At 46.9% G+C, this 20461-nt stretch overlaps 1 protein-coding gene across 23 annotated transcripts in view; it reads right to left on the reverse strand.

The window, feature by feature from the left end:
- The window catches only part of SNCAIP (synuclein alpha interacting protein), a 149016-nt gene extending 133944 nt beyond the window's left edge, over positions 1–15072 (reverse strand). For 2 of the 23 annotated variants that reach the window (XM_025986439.2, XM_025986436.2), the window contains exon 1: positions 14408–15072. The gene's annotated coding sequence lies outside the window, so the exon portion shown is untranslated. Of the gene's footprint in view, positions 1–12734; positions 13132–13405; positions 13580–14045; positions 14244–14407 lie in introns of those variants that run through there. The other 21 variants (XM_072728730.1, XM_072728729.1, XM_072728744.1 and 18 more) reach the window with 18 other exon arrangements.
- Between the last annotated feature and the right edge of the window lie 5389 nt (positions 15073–20461).

Genomic DNA, 20461 nt, shown 5'->3' on the forward strand with positions numbered 1-20461 from the left:
AGGATGGTTGTAAATAATTGCCACCCCCAAGAAACTTGTAATATGTATGCTAGTTTCATTTCACCTTTCTATCTCATTACTGTCAAATCCCCAAATTCCTTTCTTGCAAGAAAAGTTGTGCAATAGCAGGTCTCTCACCTCTTACAAATCCATCACCTATTCCAACTAGTGGTTGAGCAGTGACACCTTCCATCCCATGGCATTTTGCCCACTCGTTTGATAGTGTCTTGCCTTGGAAGGATGTTCTGAGTATATGTAACACAAGTGACTCATGCTTATCTTTGAGAAAAGTCCTTGGCCTCTATTTACAGCAACAGACTAAGGCGTGTATCTCATAATATTAATACATTTACTTTCAAGACACGTTGAAGGGTTCATTTATTCAGCCAACATACTATATGCTGGTCACACAGTGCATACTTGAGACTATGCTAGATACTGGAAAACAATTCTTACCAAAATCAACAACTACTTTGTATAGTAATGAGTCAACAGTTATACAGAGGGAAGCGAAAAATGTGTTAATTACTGAGAGGTCTTGGGCACACATCTGGGAGTACAGTCATGATCCTGTCCCTTGGCAGCACACTCCTTTCCTTTTCCCCAGGAGAACCTAGATACAGGCTGAAACTCTATAATACGTATCCTAACCCTGATGTTGTTCCTGGAGACAATCAAGTGTTCTACTATTTTTCCATCTCTTAAAAAGGGCTCCTGCTTTGAAATTCTGGCTCCATATATAAGCACCTGCTTCAAACAGATCAATTAGTAATTTTTCCCTGTGGGTTTTTTCTCAATTCTACTTTTGAGCTTGAGGAGACCACTCTTTGCTGCCTGATCTGGACTGAAATAGCACATAGAAGTCTTTCGTCTTTTCAGGGACAAGGCAAGTGAGCTGGCACAGCAACTCCCTTTCATGCTGTGCAAGCATTAGCTTTGCATTTTTAAAAACTATTGTACAATGTGTCATGCAGTGAGGTTTGCCAAGGGGAGAGAAAGGAGAAAAAAAAAAAAGAATAGCGGAGTTGGTTTCCTACATGCAAGTTTTAATGACTCTGGAAAACCATCAACCTGTATCAAATTTCTGTACTAATTTCACAGTTTCCCACAAATGGCAAGAATGCAAAACTGTCAATTAGCCTCGTGGTAATTATATTTTAAAGAGCCATTCCTTTTCTTGATAATTCTAACAAATGAAAAAATTCAGTTCATTAAAAACCCAAACACTTGATGATGTTTATTTCATCTAAGAGCTCATGGTAAAATCACCCTTCTCAACATCTCCCAAATGTTTACTCAGGTGCACACACCTGTGTTTTCTGTCACCAAAAAAGGCTCTGAGCGTGCAGGGTTTCTGCTATATGACATTCATTTACATACATCATGAAACAGAAACTGAGAAGAAGCCATCAAGTCCATGCTGGGAGAAGCCCACATCCCTCTCCTTACCAAATCAATCAGCAGCTTACAAAGAGCTCTGCTATTTCCTAGCAACATGAGTAAACATGGTGCTATATCCAGCTCCCAAGATTTGTAACCATGTTAATCTGTGAGTACTCAATTTAATTAAAGATTAGACTTTTAAATTGTATTTTTAGTGCACAACAGTACTGCTAAATTATGATGATCAGCAGTTAAGTGTGCTTATGTCTGCAGAACCCGGGGAATGAAAATGAATCATTTATTTCCATCTTGATATGACTGCTCTTCTCTGAGGCGCTATTCTCTGAGTTCACAGGACTTGGAGTTCATTGGAATTCGATGGTTAAAACACAGCTTGGAGACCTCATTTATGAAAATTCCTTTAAACCTTTCACCACTTTGACAGATCCAGTCCAAGTACACCGAGCCAATTCAAAAGTAGCTCTCAGCCTTTTTATAGGTTTTCAATTACACCAACACAGCACACCAGAGCCGTCGCGTTGGACAAAGTACATTACAGTCACTGAGAGGCACAAGTTCCTTTTTAAGAGACTCAAATGAAAGCAGCATTCTCAAAACTGGAGCCAGCAGATGTAAAGCCTTGTCTGTCTCAAACCATCCTTGACTTATGAAGGAAGGGATCTTCAAATTACTTAAACGTGGCTAGTGTCTAGCTATCTATCATATGACGTATATGAAGTAGGCTATGATTTTTTTTAACTTTTCTAGAATCTACTTTACAAAATACTGGCAAACTACCTTTGTCTTCAAACTGTTCCAAATAGTTTAGCTGAGGAATTGTTCAAACATTTTCTAAGGTTCTTTCATCCCCGCCCCGCCTCCTCATAGTGTGTCACAGCAGGATTTACTTTTTCCTGGGTGAGCTCTGAGAAACAAAACCCCCAAGCAGGTCAATGAGCTTTTTAGGTTGAAACCGGTCATCAGCGGTAAAACAGTTTATGCCTGATTCCATTTTCTACTTCAAGGCGCTCCTTAATTGGGCCATGCTCTCCTCTGAAACAAGGATCCCGTAAGATACTTTATGACTTAACAGATCAAGCAGTAATATTTTCTTCCATTTTCAAACCATGCATTTATTTGAATATGTGGTTAGTATGGCTTTATGGGAGTGCCAATCTTTGAGACATGGTTATATGAATTATTTTAAGTGACATTTACCGTTAGGGGTAAAGTGGACAAAACACGCACATGCACATTAGTGGGTTTGAAGCACTTGCAAAATTTAAAAACTGTGTGTGCAGATGCTAATTTACTCAGGATATCACTCTCCCGTTCTCCCCAAGGAGGCATGATGACTCTGAAACCACTGGAAACAGAAAGCTCTCATGATGATGACTCTTACAGTTCCTTGACACAGCAATTTTTCCCTGGATATTGAATGTTCTGGATATCAGTTGGCCTTTTTTTTTTTTTTTTTTTTTTTTTTTGTATTTGGTCTATCCTATTGGTTTGGGTGGTTGTTGTTGTGTTATCCTGTTAAATAAAACCTTTAAGTATTAACATACTGGGCTGTGTGCAAGTTGCCCTAGGGCTCAACATTAAAAGAGGTGAAGTCTGAAGCTAAACCAAACAGGCAGAAGCTCAGAAGAATTCTAGGCTGGGACATCCCTTTTCTCTGTAGAGGCTTCCAATCCATCCAGTCTGACTCAAACACAGTTTTGGGGCATTGGACAGAGCCAGGTGGTGACAGGCAAAGTGAGGTCACACTAGGCAAGCCCTCACACACCAATGCCTGCAGTTCCTAGGGTAACAGACTTTCCTCATTTGCTAATGAATTAATTCCCAATGCATGGAATGCCAACCTTGGACCACCTAAACATTGCCTTCCTCACTGGGGGCAGGAAGATGACAGATGAACTCCCTACCCTTAGGAGCCCACAATCAGGGGCACAGTCAGCTATGGCCAACAGGGGCCACAGAGGCCATTCCAGCTAATTGCTGAGGGAGCCAGAGGCCGCAGTCGCTGAGTCTGCCCTTAGGACTCCCCACGCCTCCTCAGAGCCCAAGCTTGGAGTCTGCTATGGGAGCCACAAGCCACATGTGGCTACGGAGCATCACAAGTGTGTCCAGTGTCTGAGTTAAAAATAAAATACACACCAAATTTCAAAAAGTATGGAAAGACTGAAAGGTATCTGGTTAAGAATTTTTTTTATATTATGTGTAGAAATGCTAATATTGGTGATATACTGGGTTCAATAAAATATATTACTAAAATGAATTTCAACCTGCTTCCTCTTACTTTTCTTAATGTGCTTGCTAGAAAGTCTGAAATTACCTAAGTGGCTCACAGTCACGGATCTATTATTTCTATACTGCCGGTTCTGTTCTAAGCAGCCACAACTCTTGAGGAAAAAACCTGGGAGGCTGGCTCGGGTAGGGGGGCAAGTAGGGGTGCAGGTGGGTGAGTAGGGAGAAAGAACAGTGCCGGAAAGAGCACCCAGGGGTGCCTCTCAGGGGCTGCAGAGACGGAGCTGGGGCTGGCAGTGTGTTTGCTTCCTGAGCAGTACATACTTGCCAGATTCATTTGCAGCAGCAAGACTGCAACATAAAGGCCAAAAATGACAGTAATCACATCACAAATAAAAATAGAAGCAAACTGTGCTTTAGAGGGAGCCATGCTCTCCTGGGGACCAGACCAACTAGCCAGCTTGGGCTGCACCCCATCTGGCCAGTCACTTGGTCACTCTGCCTCTCATCTGCAAAGAAGGAGGGGGGCTAAGATGCACGGGTGTGCCGGGTTCCCTGTTACTCTGTCTACGAAGTCTCTGGAAATCTGAAGCACTCTCTACATCCTAGAGGAAGGAGGAGAGTGCTACAGAAGGAGACACACCTATGTACCTAGAGATGTAAAGCTACAAAGAATGGAAAGTGGAGTAGAATCAATCCTTTACATTTCCTTGTTCCTAAAACAATTGTACTCGATGAATGAAAGGAAGCTGCTGGAAATGAGGACCCCTGTTCCCGGCTAGATATAGACTAGACGGGAATGCCATGAGCTAGGGAACCCCATCTGTGTGCTTGCTGCTGTGACCGTAGCTCTGAGAGGTGCCCAGCATACAGCAGGTTCAAAATAACTGTCTATGGGGGGTGGGGGTGGGTTTTCCAATGAAGACTTTGCAGCCGGGTTTGCGGTGGAGTTCCCATGCAGTTAATGTTTCCGAGTGCGCAAGGAGCCCTCAGCAATGGGCAAGGAGCTCACCTAGGCCAGGGCTGGCAGCAGTGCTGCATCTCAGAGGATGGTGTCCGCTCAGTGTGTGAGCTGTCATCACAGGGGAAGGCGGAGAGGTGCAAAGACCTTGCCCACCCTGTGGGCTCTGGCTTGGGTGAGTCCCGGAGGCTCCTGCAGCAGAAGTGGCCCTACTACCCACTTCCAACAGGGAGTCAGGGCAAACAAAGGCTCGGAATTACCTGGGACCCAGCTTCTCTGTGCAGGGAGATAAGAAGAGCAAGGTTGGAGGCTACGTGCTGTAGCAGGTGATGCGGGTGCAAGTTATTGCCTTTGATGGCGCTCTCGCCACTTGGTAGCTGGGGGAACTGAGTTCCTCCCCTAACTTCATTCCCCACCTCCCTTCCAACAGGGCTCATCATCCACATCTTAGACAGGTGGTTAGCTGCTCTGTACTTTCAGAAAGGACTGGCACAGGGTAAACTCCCTAAGTAGTGGCCTGCAGCACAAGGTAAATGTACTACAACGGCTAGTATCTTTCTTCTGGATCACAGCTTTGAAATAAGGTTTCTAACCTGGTGTCTGTCCACAGCAAATCCACAAATGGGCTTCCACAGATCCTGGAAACCCCTGAATTCAGATGTGTGGGTGCACATCTATTTTCTTCAAGGAGAGTACCCATAGCTTTCATCTAAACCTCAACAGGCTTCCAGACTAAAAACAGGTAAAAAAAAAAAATTAAAATTAAAAAATAAAACATTGAGTTTATGTGGCTTCCAAAACTTTAATGAAAGTTTTGATGAAACTTTCTGATGAAAGCTATGGCTACTTTTACCTATCTATGGACTTCATTTCTTTCATTTTTTTAATGATTTTATTTATTTATTCATGAGAGACACAGGGAAAAGCAGGCTCCCTGTGGAGAGCCCAATGCAGGACTTGATACCAGGACCCCAGGATCACACCCTGGGCTGAAGGCAAACACTTAACCACTGAGCCACCCAGAGATCCCCTATGGACTTCATTTCTGAGGGAACCTCAGAACTAAGACTTCAATCTGGCTATTCAGGAGGCTTGCATTATTATACATAGCAGAAACCTTCATAGGAGGCTTTTATTATCTGGCAACTGCAGAATCATAGAATGTCTTCTAAAGTAGACATTCATTTTAATTTCACCTACAGGACTGGAATATTTACTGCTTCTTAAATTTATTTATAAGATGTTATTTATTTATTCATGAGAGACACAGAGAGATAGGCAGAGACATAGGCAGAGGGAGAAGCAAACTCCCTGTGGCGGGGCCTGATTCAGAACTCGATTCCAGGACTCTGGGATCATGACCTGAGCCAAAGGCAGATGCTCAACCACTGAGCCACTCAGGTGCCCCTTTACTGCTTTAAATACATATTTCTCCAAAGCCTTTTTGACATATTCAAAGGCCAAGGGAGGCAGGTGGCATGTTTTATTCTTAGGAAGTGGTCATTTCATGTTAGAGCAATAATAACAAAAATCATAATGAACTGGAAGAGCCCAATCAAAGTTTGTACTCCTCAACAACCTAGAGAAGTGTCTGACAGATGGGCAATCTCCAGGACGAGGGCTTATAGTGGTAAGCAAGCCTGTTCGACTCTGTAAATCTTAATTTCCTTGTATGCAAAAAAAGGATGGATCATGGTAATACCTCCTTCCTAGGGCTGCTGTGAGAATTAATAAGAAAATAATTGTAAGTCATTTGTTAAGCACCCAATGCAGAGTAAGTGCCTCATAAATATTAACTATTAAATAACCTCTTTTATGGCTGGAAAAAAAAAAAAGTATTCCTCATCTGATCTCTGAGCCACACATTCTAGCTTCCAGACTGACTTTGGGCCGCTGTTATCTTTCAGTGTCTTCTTTGAGGTAACTGTTAGAGACCAAGCAGGCAATGAGCATACCAAGTTCCGGGGAAACCGTTAAAAACTGTCTGAGCAGCAATTTCAAAGAGAACCTGCTTTTGTAGCCAACATTCTGGGATGCAAATTTAGGAATTGGGCTAAAGGAAACAGAAGAAACCTTGAAAATCACCAAGATGAATGACTCAGCACAGAGTTTTCATTCATTGCTCTAAAGCTTCTTGAGCACGTTTGTGGTGCAGAGCCCCACACTAGGCTCAGGGATACAGAAAGACGGAGCACCGTGCAGCTGTCTCAGTCAGCACCCCGGGAGAGGGAGTCGTAACACATAGCGGAGAACCACACAGCAAAGTAGATGCAGGGCTGGGCAGGCCCCCGGGGGGGTTCAGCAAAGGCTTCTTGCAGGAACAACGCTTGGATTGAGTGTGGAAGGAGGAGTGGATGTTCAAAGTCAAGGAAGTCAAGAAAGGAGAAAAGATTCATTCCGTAGTGACAAAAGCACAGGCAAAAACATGATAATGAGAGAAAAATGGAGCACGGAGGGACCTTCAGGTGGCACAATTCAGCTCCGGGATAATGTGGGCAGCTGGAAGAAACCTTGCTGAACACCTCCCTCCTTCTCACCCACTGTTGGCCACAGGAGGCAGGGTCCCCATTTCATGGGGAACCACAGGAACCATGGAATTCAGTTTCAGGAGCCAGGTCTTCCCCCCTCCCCCCAGGGTTATGGAGTTATGAATCGCTCTGAGGCACTTCCTTGATTCGATTTTATCCATTTGTTCTTTAGAAAGAGCACTCCGGCCATGGTGGGGAGGAAGGCATTGAAGTAGAGAGACTGGATGTGGAATTATCAGAGGGGACTTGTGCAGGGTGAAACAATGAGGCTCTAACTCTAAACTGACAGGGGAAAGAGTAAGACAGAGACAGAGCAGGAAGTCCTGGTGACTGGGTGGAGGTGAGATCAGGACCTTTCCCAGGTTCACGGCTTGGGGGGAGAGTAAGAGGATGATGTGTCCGCCAGGAAAAACAGATGGCAGAGCCATCTACTCTTTTGCTTGCATGGCACCCACTCTATTCGATACTTTCTGTTTAAGAACCACCCCTTTCCTGCTCTGAGGGCAGCTGGTTTAGTGCAGGTTTTGCTGACCACCTTCCCATGCAGCTCCTATATCACCCCATCTGCCCCCCTGGCCTCCACACACAGATGGCTCCTCCCATTCCCAAGGACTCCAGGCCTGGGCACATCATCAAGGACAAGCCAAGTCATATGTTTCAAATCCCTGGCCATAGAAGCTGGTTCAGGGATGGGCATGTGCCCACTAATTAGCGTTAATCCCAAATTATTCTCTTTTCCTGAAGGGGTTAAGCTTGAAGCTGCTGATGGCCATTTTACCACCATTTTGCCACCACCCAAATCAGAATTGGATTCTTTCTGAACTTTTCCCAGACAGGAGCCAATACATGCCCCTTCCGGCTGGAGCAAGTATAAACTGGGTTTCTGTGACCTGCAGCCAAGAGCCCTGATAAAGATAAGAAGAAAACTGTGTCTCAAAAAAGAAGAGTCTACTTCTGTGAATGATGGCTTATAAAAACCCACATTACTGAGACAACTGTACCTTGAAACATCTGAATCTAAGAAAGACATTTCTGGACTTTATAGCAAATTCTACTGTGACTAATGAAAGGCCAAACCAGACTGCTTTAGAAAATGTTACTGCACCAGATAACGGCACACTCACTCATTAACTTAACATTTACTGAATATCTTCAGGGTTCTCAGACTTGTACAAAAGAACTATAAAAGTGTGTGCTTGGATTTGAGCTGGTCCATCCAAGGTCCTGCTGTAACGAGCAGCTGTGCGTGCTGTTCAGACTAATTGTGCGATGTTAGAGAGGCCAGGTGTTTCTGTCTGGCCCACAGCTGCACTCGATGGTAAGGACGCCACCTGAATTTCAGACTGGCCATCAATAAAACAAAGCTGGCGAAGCGGCACCTCAACTGAGCCCTTAGGTGAAAAAGCGGTGAACGTCTTTTGAATTCCTCTCCCCTCTAATAAAACAACCACAACATTTATGGAGGAGCCTGGATGAGGCATGACACCGGACCTTCTTTCTCTACTCTCCTGCCATGAAAAGACCCCGACACCAGCATGGGTTTAGCTATTATTAACGTACCCACAGCTCTACATAAGTATGCCTGAATCCTGTCCCCTAGTCTCAGGGGCTAGGAATAAATGGTCCAGGGTTTATTTCTGGTGGGCATTTGTTGGTTTTGCTACCCTGCATCCATTCCCACTTCTGAGATCAGTACTCCATTGTTCTCTGAGGAAGCATCTACCGACTGCCCATCGTGTGCCCCCTTCTGCCAAACAACGTGCCCAGCCAAGCAGTATGAGTGCCTTTAAAACTGGGCCAAAGGTTTTTTTCTCTCTCTCCGATCTCAGGTCTCTGAGATCATGACCTGAGCTGAAACCAAGAGTCAGACGCCCAAACAACTGAGCCACCCAGGCACCCCTAAAGGTTTTCTCCTTGCTGGTCTGCCAAGTGCAAGGGCAGACCTTTAGCTGTGGGTTGCAGAAAAACAAACATGGGTTTCTACTCCCGCGACCCCACAGCAGTTCCGATTCCATCCTGAAAGTGGTTCTTCTGACTTCCCTCTGACCCGTGGGGGTGTCCTCCAGGTTGTCTTCTGTTTTCTGCTGCTTTTCTTGAGAGAAACTCAAGTCTATACAATTCGCTGCAATTTAAGCACTAAGCACTAGCTAACGTTCATAGCATACTCTGCAGCTGATAAAGTACTTTCACATTCAATTTATCTCTTTTGATCAGCCTTTCTGGAACTGAATTTTTCTCCTCCCCCCAAATAAATCACTTATTCATTTCTCTATTTCTCACGACGGCACACTTGTTCCTTCAGCCACTTAAGCTTTTGAAAATCTCAGAATGATTTTGACTGGAGGCTCTCAATAATGCCCTGTCATCAGTCACCTAATCCTAAAATATGGGATCTCCCAGAGTGATGCCTTCCTTTCCATTGTTTCTGCCTCCACTTTTGCCAGAGCCTTCCTCACCTTCAAACAACGGTCTGCTGATTCTGCCACCAGTCTACCGTCTCCAAACAATCCTGATGCCACTGGTAGAAGGCTGTGACTAAAATTTTACCATCCTTGCATTATTCCTCAACTACCTAAGGTTTACAGAACAGAGAATATGGGACAATGATGTACAGGTCATTTCCTAACCTAAATTCTGGGCTGCCCACAAGTAGGCTCCACTAATCTCTCCCGTCTTCTTTTTTTTTTTTTTTAATTTTTATTTATTTATGATAGTCACACAGAGAGAGAGAGAGAGAGGCAGAGACATAGGCAGAGGGAGAAGCAGGCTCCATGCACCGGGAGCCCGATGTGGGATTCGATCCGGGGTCTCCAGGATCACGCCCTGGGCCAAAGGCAGGCGCTAAACCTCTGCGCCACCCAGGGATCCCTCTCTCCCGTCTTCTAAGTATGTTCTTCCTTAGTAAAAAAAAAAAAAAAAAAAAGAAAAAAAAATTTGGCAAAACAAGGGTTCAAACATGTAGTAAATTGGGGGGGGGGGGCTACAGTTTTTTGTGGCTGCCTCTCATTTTAATTGGAGTCTTTCTAGACCCCTCGAAGGCATGGTGACCTTGTGATCCCATCTGACCAATGGGACAGTAACATAGGCTTCAAACTTGCTCTCTTGCTGCTCTTGGTACAGTGTTTGTTCTGTAAAGAAGTCCAACTTAATCTGCTAAAAACTGGGAGGTATGTGTCCTGGTCACCGGTTAACGTGGCTAACAGCATAACTGCCAGATATAACTGTGAAGCCATCCTAGATCATCCTGCCATCAGCCCACCCACTAGTGGACTGAAGATGTCTGAGGCAACCCTGTCAAATCGGCAGAAGAACCACCCAGCTGAGCTCAACCCAAACCGCTGAGCACAGAATCATGAGCTTTAGTAGTCGCTTTAAGCAACTGCATTTTGGGGTGATTGGTTATGCAGCAACACACAACTTATAAAACATCTGAGCTGATTAGGTCATTTTATCCTCAGAATTCCTTTCCAATTACTAGTTAGCATCTTGGGGGCTGGATCATAAAGTATCTTTCATGTTTCCTATTTCTTCCAAGTGCCTTGTGAAGAGACTGTGCATTTTGTATTTTTATATGCCACAAATGCACAAAGGGAATACATTGTAACTAATCAGGAATCAAACAGTGCTTTTCCAGGGCCCAGCCATCAGTCTTATCAACTCCTAGTCATCATTTCAACACATATTTTGATCATTAACATTTAAAGCTTGAAAGAGGGAAGACGCAAACCATAAAACAGGAAATCTAGTTATCTCATCCACGTGAAGTGCAAAATCATGCAAAGCATATATCACAAAAGTAACCTATTTATTGATTCATTTTCAGTAAATTACTCCTTGTAGCTAAATCTGCATATCAATTAAAGGGGGCACAAGTAAACAAATATATAAGGGTAAAAGTTTCACAGAAGCAATTGTTTCATTTTCACCAGGATATTATTGTTCTCCCAAGACACATATTTCTCCTATGTGGTTTGCAACTGTAACCTGACAGACTGCCAAAAACAAGGCTTCTCTTCTAAGAGTGTCACAGATTCTCTTGTTGCTGTTCAATTAGATTTTGCATTTAAAAGAGAATTTCCCTTGTGTTTCTTATAATAGTGCACCTGCTCCTTGGGAGATTTCCTCTCTTGACAAGCAATGCCTTAAATCTGGCAAGAAAAACAGCTCCAGGCTTTCTCTGATAATATCAAAGATCATTTGTTTGTATTAGACGTTTGTGTGGGTTTCCCTCCTCTTAAGAGCAGTAAAGTACTACTACAATCCCTTCCAAAACAACAGCACACACAAAGTTTCTTGGCCTCTGTTCTACATTTCCACCCACACCTGCAGCAGAACAGCTGCCTGGAATTAGCAAAGCTGCGACATGGTGTAGAGAGAGATTCATTTGCTCTGGTCACTTCCTTTCGGACATCAACACATGGTAAATGTCAAATCAATAAATGTAGCATCACTTGGAATCTACTCTGTTGTAGCCTTTCCTCACGAAATGCTTCCTATGGAAAAAATGAAGCTTGTAAGCTTGAATGTATTCATTCAAGGTAATATCCCTTATTTTTTATATATCGTTTCTGAGATGTCTAAACGATCCTTAAGAGAGGCACCATCATCTTCTTTCCGAACCTAGACCTGGGAACTCCTACGTATTTGGTTATGCGTGATCTTCAGTTAAAACTGCGTCCTGAAGAGCCTTCTGTGATGGACAGCAAAATGTCACACCTCCTTCCAATAGTTTTAAGAAGCCCTTAAAGCTGTCTCCCTACACTCTGACCACACTGAACTTAAATTAACATTCAGCTGCTACAGGAGTAGCGAGTAGATGTTTCCTCCCCACCCCCCGCCCCCAACAAAGTGAACACATTAGCATACTGCTTTCCTAGACCTTGTTCTCTTTGCCTTTTAAAATTTCAATATGTACAAATGAAATACAGATTTCAACCCATTCCCAATTGGGATGTCTGCTCCGTAATAAGAGAAATAGGTTTTTTGCCTTCCTGCAGATTCAGCAAGGAAAGTGGTGCTTGAGAATTACGTGTTTAGAGTGACACCTTGGAGAACTGACATACTCTGCACACATGTAATCCTCATAAACCTCCCCAGGCAGCCCTTATTTCATTTTTGCAAACTGCACCCTGGCCGGGCTCCACAGCACGTGGTGTGTGGGTAGCCTGTCCTGCACCGAGCGGCCGGCTCTCCCTTCCTCTGGGCTCTCGCCTGCCTCCAGGCTCTTTGATGGGCACTTGTCAGTAATAGTCCAGAGGAGTGGGGAGGCCCAGCCGCCGGCCGGGGGAAAACGGACACCGACAGTAATGCTTCCTCAATGAACTTTCCCAAGGAAAGCAACGTCCCCGCAGGAAAAAACAACACGTTCCCTCCACCGCCCCCCCCCCCCCGCCCTCCTAGCGGCCCATTGAAAATGAGCAACAATGCTGTTGCCTTTTTGTTTCGTCAAGACTTTCTTCGCTGCAAGCAGTAGCGTGCTCCTCAAAGAATGCTAGTATTTCCTGTGGAAACTGTACGGCTGCCAGGAATGGCTCATAATTTTCCCCCTCTTTTCTTTTCGTAAAAATGAAATAAACAAAACGTGGCATTTGACAATAGCCAAAATGCCAGCTCACCTCACTTACCACCTGCAGATGAAAGTCATCCGCAGCGGGGAAGGCCGAGAGAGGCACATTCCCGGCCGAGATGGGCGCGGACGAGCCTGGGACGCGGGACAGCGCCCGGGGCAGCTCCGAGCCCGGCTGCACCGCGGCCCGCGAGCCCCGGGAACGCGCGGGGGCTCCCCTGGGCCGCAGCAACCGCGGGGCCCTCGGGCGCGTTTCTCGGGGTCGCTATTTGCTACTGGCGCTGGCAGTTACTTCGCCCCTCGTTACTGGGCTTTCCGGGAGCCGGGGCACTGCCCATCGCTGCCTCCCAGGCGACGTGCGGCGGCGGCAAGGATCACGAGCACGCGGCACCGGCAGAGGAAGGAACAATCCTGCGGCCGCCGGGCGGGGGCTGCCCCCCTTCCCCGGAGTGGAGCCGCCGCCGCCGCCGCCGCCGCCGTTACTATAGAGACCTGCCCCCAAACCCGCTCTGCGGGGCCGCCGCCGCTGCCCGGGCCGCCGGGGCTCGCGGCACAAAGGGGGCCGGGGGCTGCGGGGCTGCGTGGCTGCGGGGCTGCGGGGCTGCGGGGCGACCCCCGCCGGGGCGCCCGCTGCAAACTTGGAAACCCCCCGCCTCCCCGCCGCGCCCGCCGCGCCCGCCGGGACCGCCGGGGCCGGGACTCGCCGGGGCCGGGACTCACCGGGGGCGCCCGGCGCGCCGGCGACTCGGGAGCGCGGACCGACTGACGGACGCGCGGGGGGACGGCGGCGGCGGCGGCGGCGGGAAGCGCCGCAGCGGGCGCGGGAGCGGGAGCGGGCGCGGGCGCGGGAGCGGGCGGCGGAGGCGCTGCCGCGGCCCCGCTACGTCACAATGCGGCCGGGCCGCCGGCGCCGCTCCCCCGGCCCCCAACGGGCGCGCGCGGGCGGGGGCAGCCCCGGGGCGAGCGGGCTCGCGGCCGGCGCGGGGGGCGCACCGCGGGGGGGCGGGGGCGGCGGGGCGGGGCGGGGCGCGGCCACACCGCCCGGGCTGCGGGAGCCGCCGCGCGCCCCGGGTCCCCGCCCCCCCCCCCCCCCGGGCCGCGGGTCCCGCGCCCCCTGACAGCGACCCTCCCTCCGGCCCGGCCCCCGCCCGCCCGCTCCCGCCCGCTCCGGCCCGCGAACCTGCGCTTCCCCGTGCACCTTTCCGGCCGCTCACCTCGGCCGCCCTTGCAGCCTCCCAGCGGGGCTGCGCTCCTCCCCTCCTACTTTTTGCCCCCGCTCCCCCTCCCTCTGTCTCCCCCGCCCCCCCGCTCCCCCTCCCGCTCGGCGGCCTCTCCCCCTGGAAATGCAGTCGCCCCTCACCGGGATCCACGCGTCAGCCGCTGCCACCTCGTTGGTCCCGCAAACGGTCCGGCGGTGCAGCCTGAACCGGGAAGAGGGACCGGGGAGGGGAAGCGGAAGGTGGGCACGGTCCTGGGACACCGCGGAGCCCGAGCAGCCCTGGCAGAGGCTGCGGCGCTGGCACGGAGTCCCCGCCCCCGCCCCCGCCCCCGCCCCCCCGCGCCCCAGGCCCCCCGCCCCCCGCCCCAGGCTCCCCGCCCCCGCCCTCCTGCGCCCCAGGCCCCCCCGCCCCAGGCCCCCCCCCCCGCCCCAGGCCCCCCGCCCCCCCCGCGCCCCAGGTCCCCCCGCCCCAGGCCCCCGCCCCAGGCTCGCCCCTCCCGGACCTCGCCGGCCGGTGGATGGCGGGACGGCAAGGGGGCTTGGCCCGGGACGTCCCTTGCCCGAGCGTGGGTGCCGGATGGAGACTTCAGTCGGAAAGAATGGCTCTTTAATTCGACGACGTTCCATCTGCCACGGGCCCTACGGTCCTAGGAACTTGACTTTCGGCGTCTTTCTCCTGATGGGGGGCGGAGGCGGGGGGGCTGGTGGGGCGTGTGGCCAGCCCGCGGCGGTGACCGCCTCTTTCCCTCCTTATTTCCGAAATGAAATCAGGGAGAGTGGAAGCATTTATGGTGACCTTGGCTCAGGACCGTCTCTCTTTTGCCCTTTGGAAAGCTTTAAATGGTTTTACGGACTCTCCCTCCCAGGAGAGATGACTCGGAGAAGTTCGCTCCGCAGAGCTCCGGAGGGCCGCCGGCTCGGCTCGGCTCCGGGCTTGGGCTCCGGGCTTGGGCTCCGGCGCGGCTCCGGGTGTGGCCGCTTGCCTGACGTTGCCCCAGAGAAAAGTGTGAGGAAGCGAGTTCTCGCCCCTCCAGCCTCTTTGTTCCCTGGCCAGGTCCCAGGCAGCGGGAGTGGCGCCACGGTCCCGGGAAACTCTGCGCTTATCTGGGCTAACGGCACTGGGGATGCGTAGCATGTGTGAGCCTGTCATTGGAAATACATCATCGATAATGTATTTGCCGCGTAGAATAACGTAGTAGATAGTAATAGCCTAGAAGAGCGTATTATTACATATGTTAATGTTGATATATATTTAATACATAGCAACCAGACACGACCTGGTTGTGCAAAACCGAGTTCTCCCCGTGACCGGGGTAGTACCGTACACGGTGCCTGCGGAGTCCGGGGGCCGCTCTGCTGGCAGGGGAGAGGCAGACTGGAGGGTTGGGAGAGCAGGGCCGCAGCCCAGCTCTGGACCTGTTTGCACAAGTACAACGATTACAGAAATGAGGACTACCTTAAAGGCCAGCAGAAGACATTTCACATGCTTGTAATTTGATTTCCTATTAAGAAATTAAATTTCTCTTTCTCTGCTCTTTGACATAAACTGCCAGAAGTGTGTCCTGCAGTGCTGTAATCTGTGTATTGTAATTCATCATATATAAGACTTTAAATACATGCATGGAAAGTGGCTTCACAATTTTAAAAACACACATTATCCCTCCGTAAAAAAATATAAAGTCAGATGACATCATATGGCACTAAAAATACTTGAAAATATTGGGCTTAATTCATTCACATCTGGTTAAAATAAAAATACTGTTTTTTGTGTTTTCCTTTTTTTTTTTTTGCCTAGTATAAACTCTGAGAAAAGCACATTTTGCTTCCATCCAGTAGATATGGATGGAAATTGGTGTCATCCTTGACGAGATCTACAGAGAGCATAGTTCTACTGCCATCCTATTAAATATTTTGGTATTTACCACCCATTTTGATAAAGCAGATTTTAATTATTGAAGGAGTAATTTGTTGAAGAATAGTAAATACACATCTTTTCCCCACTTCCCTGAACATCAACTAGCTCTAACAATGAGCCAAGTGTGAACACACTTTAAATGGTTCAACAAGAAGGGGACCGATGGTGTCGCTTGTACAGAAAATGGGTTGTCCCAGGAAAAAAAAAAAAAATTATGTTTCTGTGTAGCAAAAGGAGTAACATGCCAAAGCTTAAAAGAGCAGTCTCTGAGATGTTGTTTCAGATATCTCCCCCTGTTTTTAATAGTGCTTTTCTTAACGGTTTATTCTCTTTCTAACATGTGTTTGATTACATGTTTACCATTGTTTCCGCGTGATTATTTTTACACTGTGATTTAAACCTATGCTTATATATATACTTTCCTACATAGTCTACAAGTTTGCTTTTGCTTGGATTGTTTGTTTAGTTGCTTCTTCCGTGCAATCTGTTGCTAAATCCTAAACCACAAATTGATAGACCAAAATGTGGAGTAGTGAAATTGTTGGGTTGGAACAGACTTGTTAGATTTTAGATTGGATGCCAAGAAAGCCAGCTTTCTCAACATCATGTTGACTTTTTATCAAGTTCATAAACTACTCGGCCTAGTCCTTTATCTTCTTATTATCAACCAGTCTCTGATACGCAGTTTTCTAACCAAGCAGCTGCATGGGTAGGCTAGTTAGTACCAATGGGATGGCTTAGCAACCACAGCCACTGGACCATTTACCCCTTTAAAGAGTACTCTCCACCCATGCCTACCACTGCACCTTAAAGGATGTGCACCTTTAAGAGCAGTTAGCATATTTCTGCTTCATGTCCACTTCTTTAAAAAAAAGAGGGGGTGGGTACCTCGGTGGCTCAGTGGTTGAGCGTCTGTCTGCCTTTGGCTCCAGTCCTGATCCCAGGGTCCTGGGGTTGAGTCTCACATCAGGCTCCTTGTAAGGAGCCTGCTTCTCCCTCTGCTTATGTCTCTGCCTCTCTCTCTTTCATGAATAAATAAATAAAATCTTTAAAAACATAAAACATAAAAAATTTAAAAAAGATTTATTTGAGAGCCTGCACAGAGGTGGGTGGAGGTGGGGGAGGGGTAGAGGGAGGCAAGTAGATTTCCTGCTGAGTGGAAAGCCCCTCCAGCCCCCCGCAGGGCTCCATCTCAGGACCCTAAGATCAGGACCTGATCCAAAATCAAGAGTCTGACTCTTAATCGACGAGCCACCCAGGCGCCCCTCATGTCCATTTCTCATCCCCTACTATTCAACTGTCAGTACCCATCAAGATGCCAGGGAGTTCATATTACTCATATGTGGATCATCAACACTGAGCACATTTTTATACTCAAGAGTTAGCTACTGAAAATAATTAGTACAAAGTGCATTTCACTGTATATCATCTGCCAAAGAGCTGACATCTAATTGTTCATTCAATTATTACAATTAAACATCTGCCTCTTTTCTTTTACCCAGTTTTCATAATATATCTTTATTGTGTGACAAAAATTGGATAAACCTGCTATAACACTGTCAGTGATCAAGCAGAAAACCATTCTCTTTTTTTCCCTCTTCTTTAAATGTAGATTTTACTTTACTAAAACTTCTAACTCCCTGTTAAAGGCTCAGATTTTTAATTTTCATTGCACAGTCTGGGTCATCGAGGGAAGTCTTGAAGTCCTTTCTGATTTCTGGTTGAGAACTATAGGTTGGGGCAGACTATCATTTTATTTTGGAGTCAAGTTTGTTTCATGTGCTTGTACAAATTTATGTAAGTAAATTATGAAGTATTTATATGGAGAATCAGGACCATACTTCTCCTGTAAATGCGATTGTTATCAGTCAGGATGAGTTAGGTTATGCCGTGGTAACAATCATGCAACAACTCAAAACTTTCATAGATTTATAAAAAGGTATTTCTTGCTCTCCCTACAGGACAAGTCCAAGTTAGCTGCATCTCTGCTTCACATCTTTTTTTATTTTAAGACTTCAACCAAATGGAGCAAGTTGCAAACAGCGATATCACTTACGTGATGAGGAAAGAGAACTCCAGAGTGTCTTTAACCAGGAATTATATGCTGTAGCTTAGAAGTCAGACAGGTCATTGCTGCTTACAAACTCGTTGGACCGAACTAGTCATATGGCTCCACCAACCACAAGAGAACAAGGACATACATCCTACAACATATCCAGAATATTTGGTACATAATAGGATGAGGAAGTGTGAACATGTTACATTTCACTGTAGATGAAACAGGAAAAAATTCTCTGTATATTTTACCTAAACGCCATAGCATTTACCTAGGGGAATAGATGTGGAACAGAAAGGTAAATGCTATAACAGTTTTACTTTCTTCAGAAAGTAACTGCCAAAACCACAGTAAAGAAATGTGAACAACAAAGAATGATGAGGAACCCAGTTGTTCTCTGATTTTTTTTTCAAGATTTATTTATTTATTTATTCATGAGAGACAGAGACATAGGCAGAGGGAGAAGGAGAGCCTGATGTGGGACTCGATCCCAGGACTCCAGGATCACACCCTGAGCCGAAGGCAGATGCTCAACCACTGAGCCACCCAAGGGTCCCGGAACCCAGTTTTTGAAGTTTCAGAGAGAAAGGAATGGTTATAGGACATACTTATTTTGGTTCTCCCCGCTTCCTTTTTCCTGTACAAACCCCACTCCCCTCATCATCGTCATCATGTTCTTTAGACAGTGCTCATCTCTGCCGCATCCTCCTGTGTGTCTGCATGCCTACGCTGAGTGTGACTAGGAACTTGGCATTCCTCACCTGACCTCTTTTCTATGGTCGTTTCTTCACTTTCCAGTGATTTTCTTTCCCCCTTCAATATTCCTTTTCTCTGTTAGCCTTTTGCTAGATCTTAGACTTCTAATACAGTTAGAATTGGAAGGGAGATGAAATTCAAGTCTGGCAGCTTAGCTGCTTATAATATAGCAGCTTTAATAAAAGATTTGGTGTAGAAGGAAGTTTATGGATTGTTAACCTGATTCTCTGAGATTATCCTGGGATTTCGATTAATCCCATTGCTACGCTTTTATCTATTCTTACAGATCCTTGGAAGTTTCGTTGTTGGTGTTATTAAATGGAAACCATTAAATCGTGCAAAAATACGATCAGGTGAAGGTGTGTCTTGACATGTGGTTCGGAGGCGGCCTGGGGCAAAAATACAGAGACTCTACCAGCGGCTAAGGGTTTTTTGGTAAATCAGCTGATTTGGGGCCACGATCTTTCCTCTGTGCTCCTTTTCCAGAGTGAGTTACCAGCAGAGAGAACCTGAATCTGTAAAGCTGTTGAAATGCCTAGAGGAACTCTGCATCCAGACTCTATTCAGGCAGGCAGTATGAAAGTTTCATAACTGGATTTAACTATAATTATTTTTAACTCAATAGCCAGATTTTTGGAGGTTAGAGCTTGCTTCTACCTAGGTTCATTTGGGTTCATGCTTCACCTACGACCTGGAGAGACTGCCCATTCTTAGGCTTCATCCGTAATCCTTCAGTTCTAACTTAAAAGTGTTATTTCCTCAGCAAACCAAAGGACTGGTCTCTTTTCCCAGGGATTCCATTCACATCATCTTTATTAATAGGTCACCTTTTCCCTGGTACTTTTTATTGAAAGCCTTTTCCCTCTCATGGTGGCTTGTTGCCTTCAGATCTCTTTGAGCAGACTCCCCCTGGGTTGTATCCCATCTCCTTATCTGTCCGCTGGCGCCTCCAGTCTGAATCAGGCTGCTACTGACAATGGTGAAATGTGCCTGAGACTAGTGCTCCCAGAAATCAGCAGGGGATGAGAAATGCCCCCACCTTTCTGTGTTCCCAGAAATGGCTACCCCAAAGAGCCACTTCCCCCATACAATTGATAAAACGCATGGTCCCCTCTCTCTCATGACTCCCTAAGATTTGCAGGTGGCTCCCTTGTTTACCTAGGACAAGGCTAAACACAGACTTTTCCCCTTTTGCCTGAACGTGCTGACAAGACTAGACACAGACCCTCCAACTTCCCTTTCTTTGTCTCATGAATGAATAGCTGAGATTAAATTGTTTGTCCCTCTGAAATTTGCTAGACATAGAAAAAAACATTTCCTGTTCAGCTAATTGATCTAGACTTTCCTTGATCTCAAAACAATCCCAACTGTAAGTCATCCCATCTGTCACTGGTCTCTCCCTCCCTACAAAAGTCTAACACAAAATTCCCCTGCAGAAACACTCCGATATTCAGATTTAGGGTGCTGAGCCTATTGCAAGCACCTGAATAAAATCAATCTTATTTGCCTGTGTTTGGCTTTGATACCATCCTCGTCCTTTTTGGATTCTACTGCCTTTTTTATCTTCATGAATAGCTACCCTAGTCACTGACATGAATGGATGCCAAAGACTTGTTATTTAACCATAAGATGATTATTTTGAAGGAAACTTTTACATCCAACATTTTTGTCTGCAAGGGAAATTCCTAATGCTCTACAACAATAACCGAGGAGTATTTTAAATCCTTCAAATTGTGCGGTCTCATTATTCAACTTTTCCATAGGTCTGTGTTTTCTGTTGGTGACATGAATAGCCCTCCTATACCAGAGCATCCAACTTAGTTAGGGATA

Source organism: Vulpes vulpes, chromosome 12, assembly GCF_048418805.1.
Source record: "Vulpes vulpes isolate BD-2025 chromosome 12, VulVul3, whole genome shotgun sequence".
In the NCBI taxonomy this organism is placed as follows: domain Eukaryota; kingdom Metazoa; phylum Chordata; class Mammalia; order Carnivora; family Canidae; genus Vulpes; species Vulpes vulpes.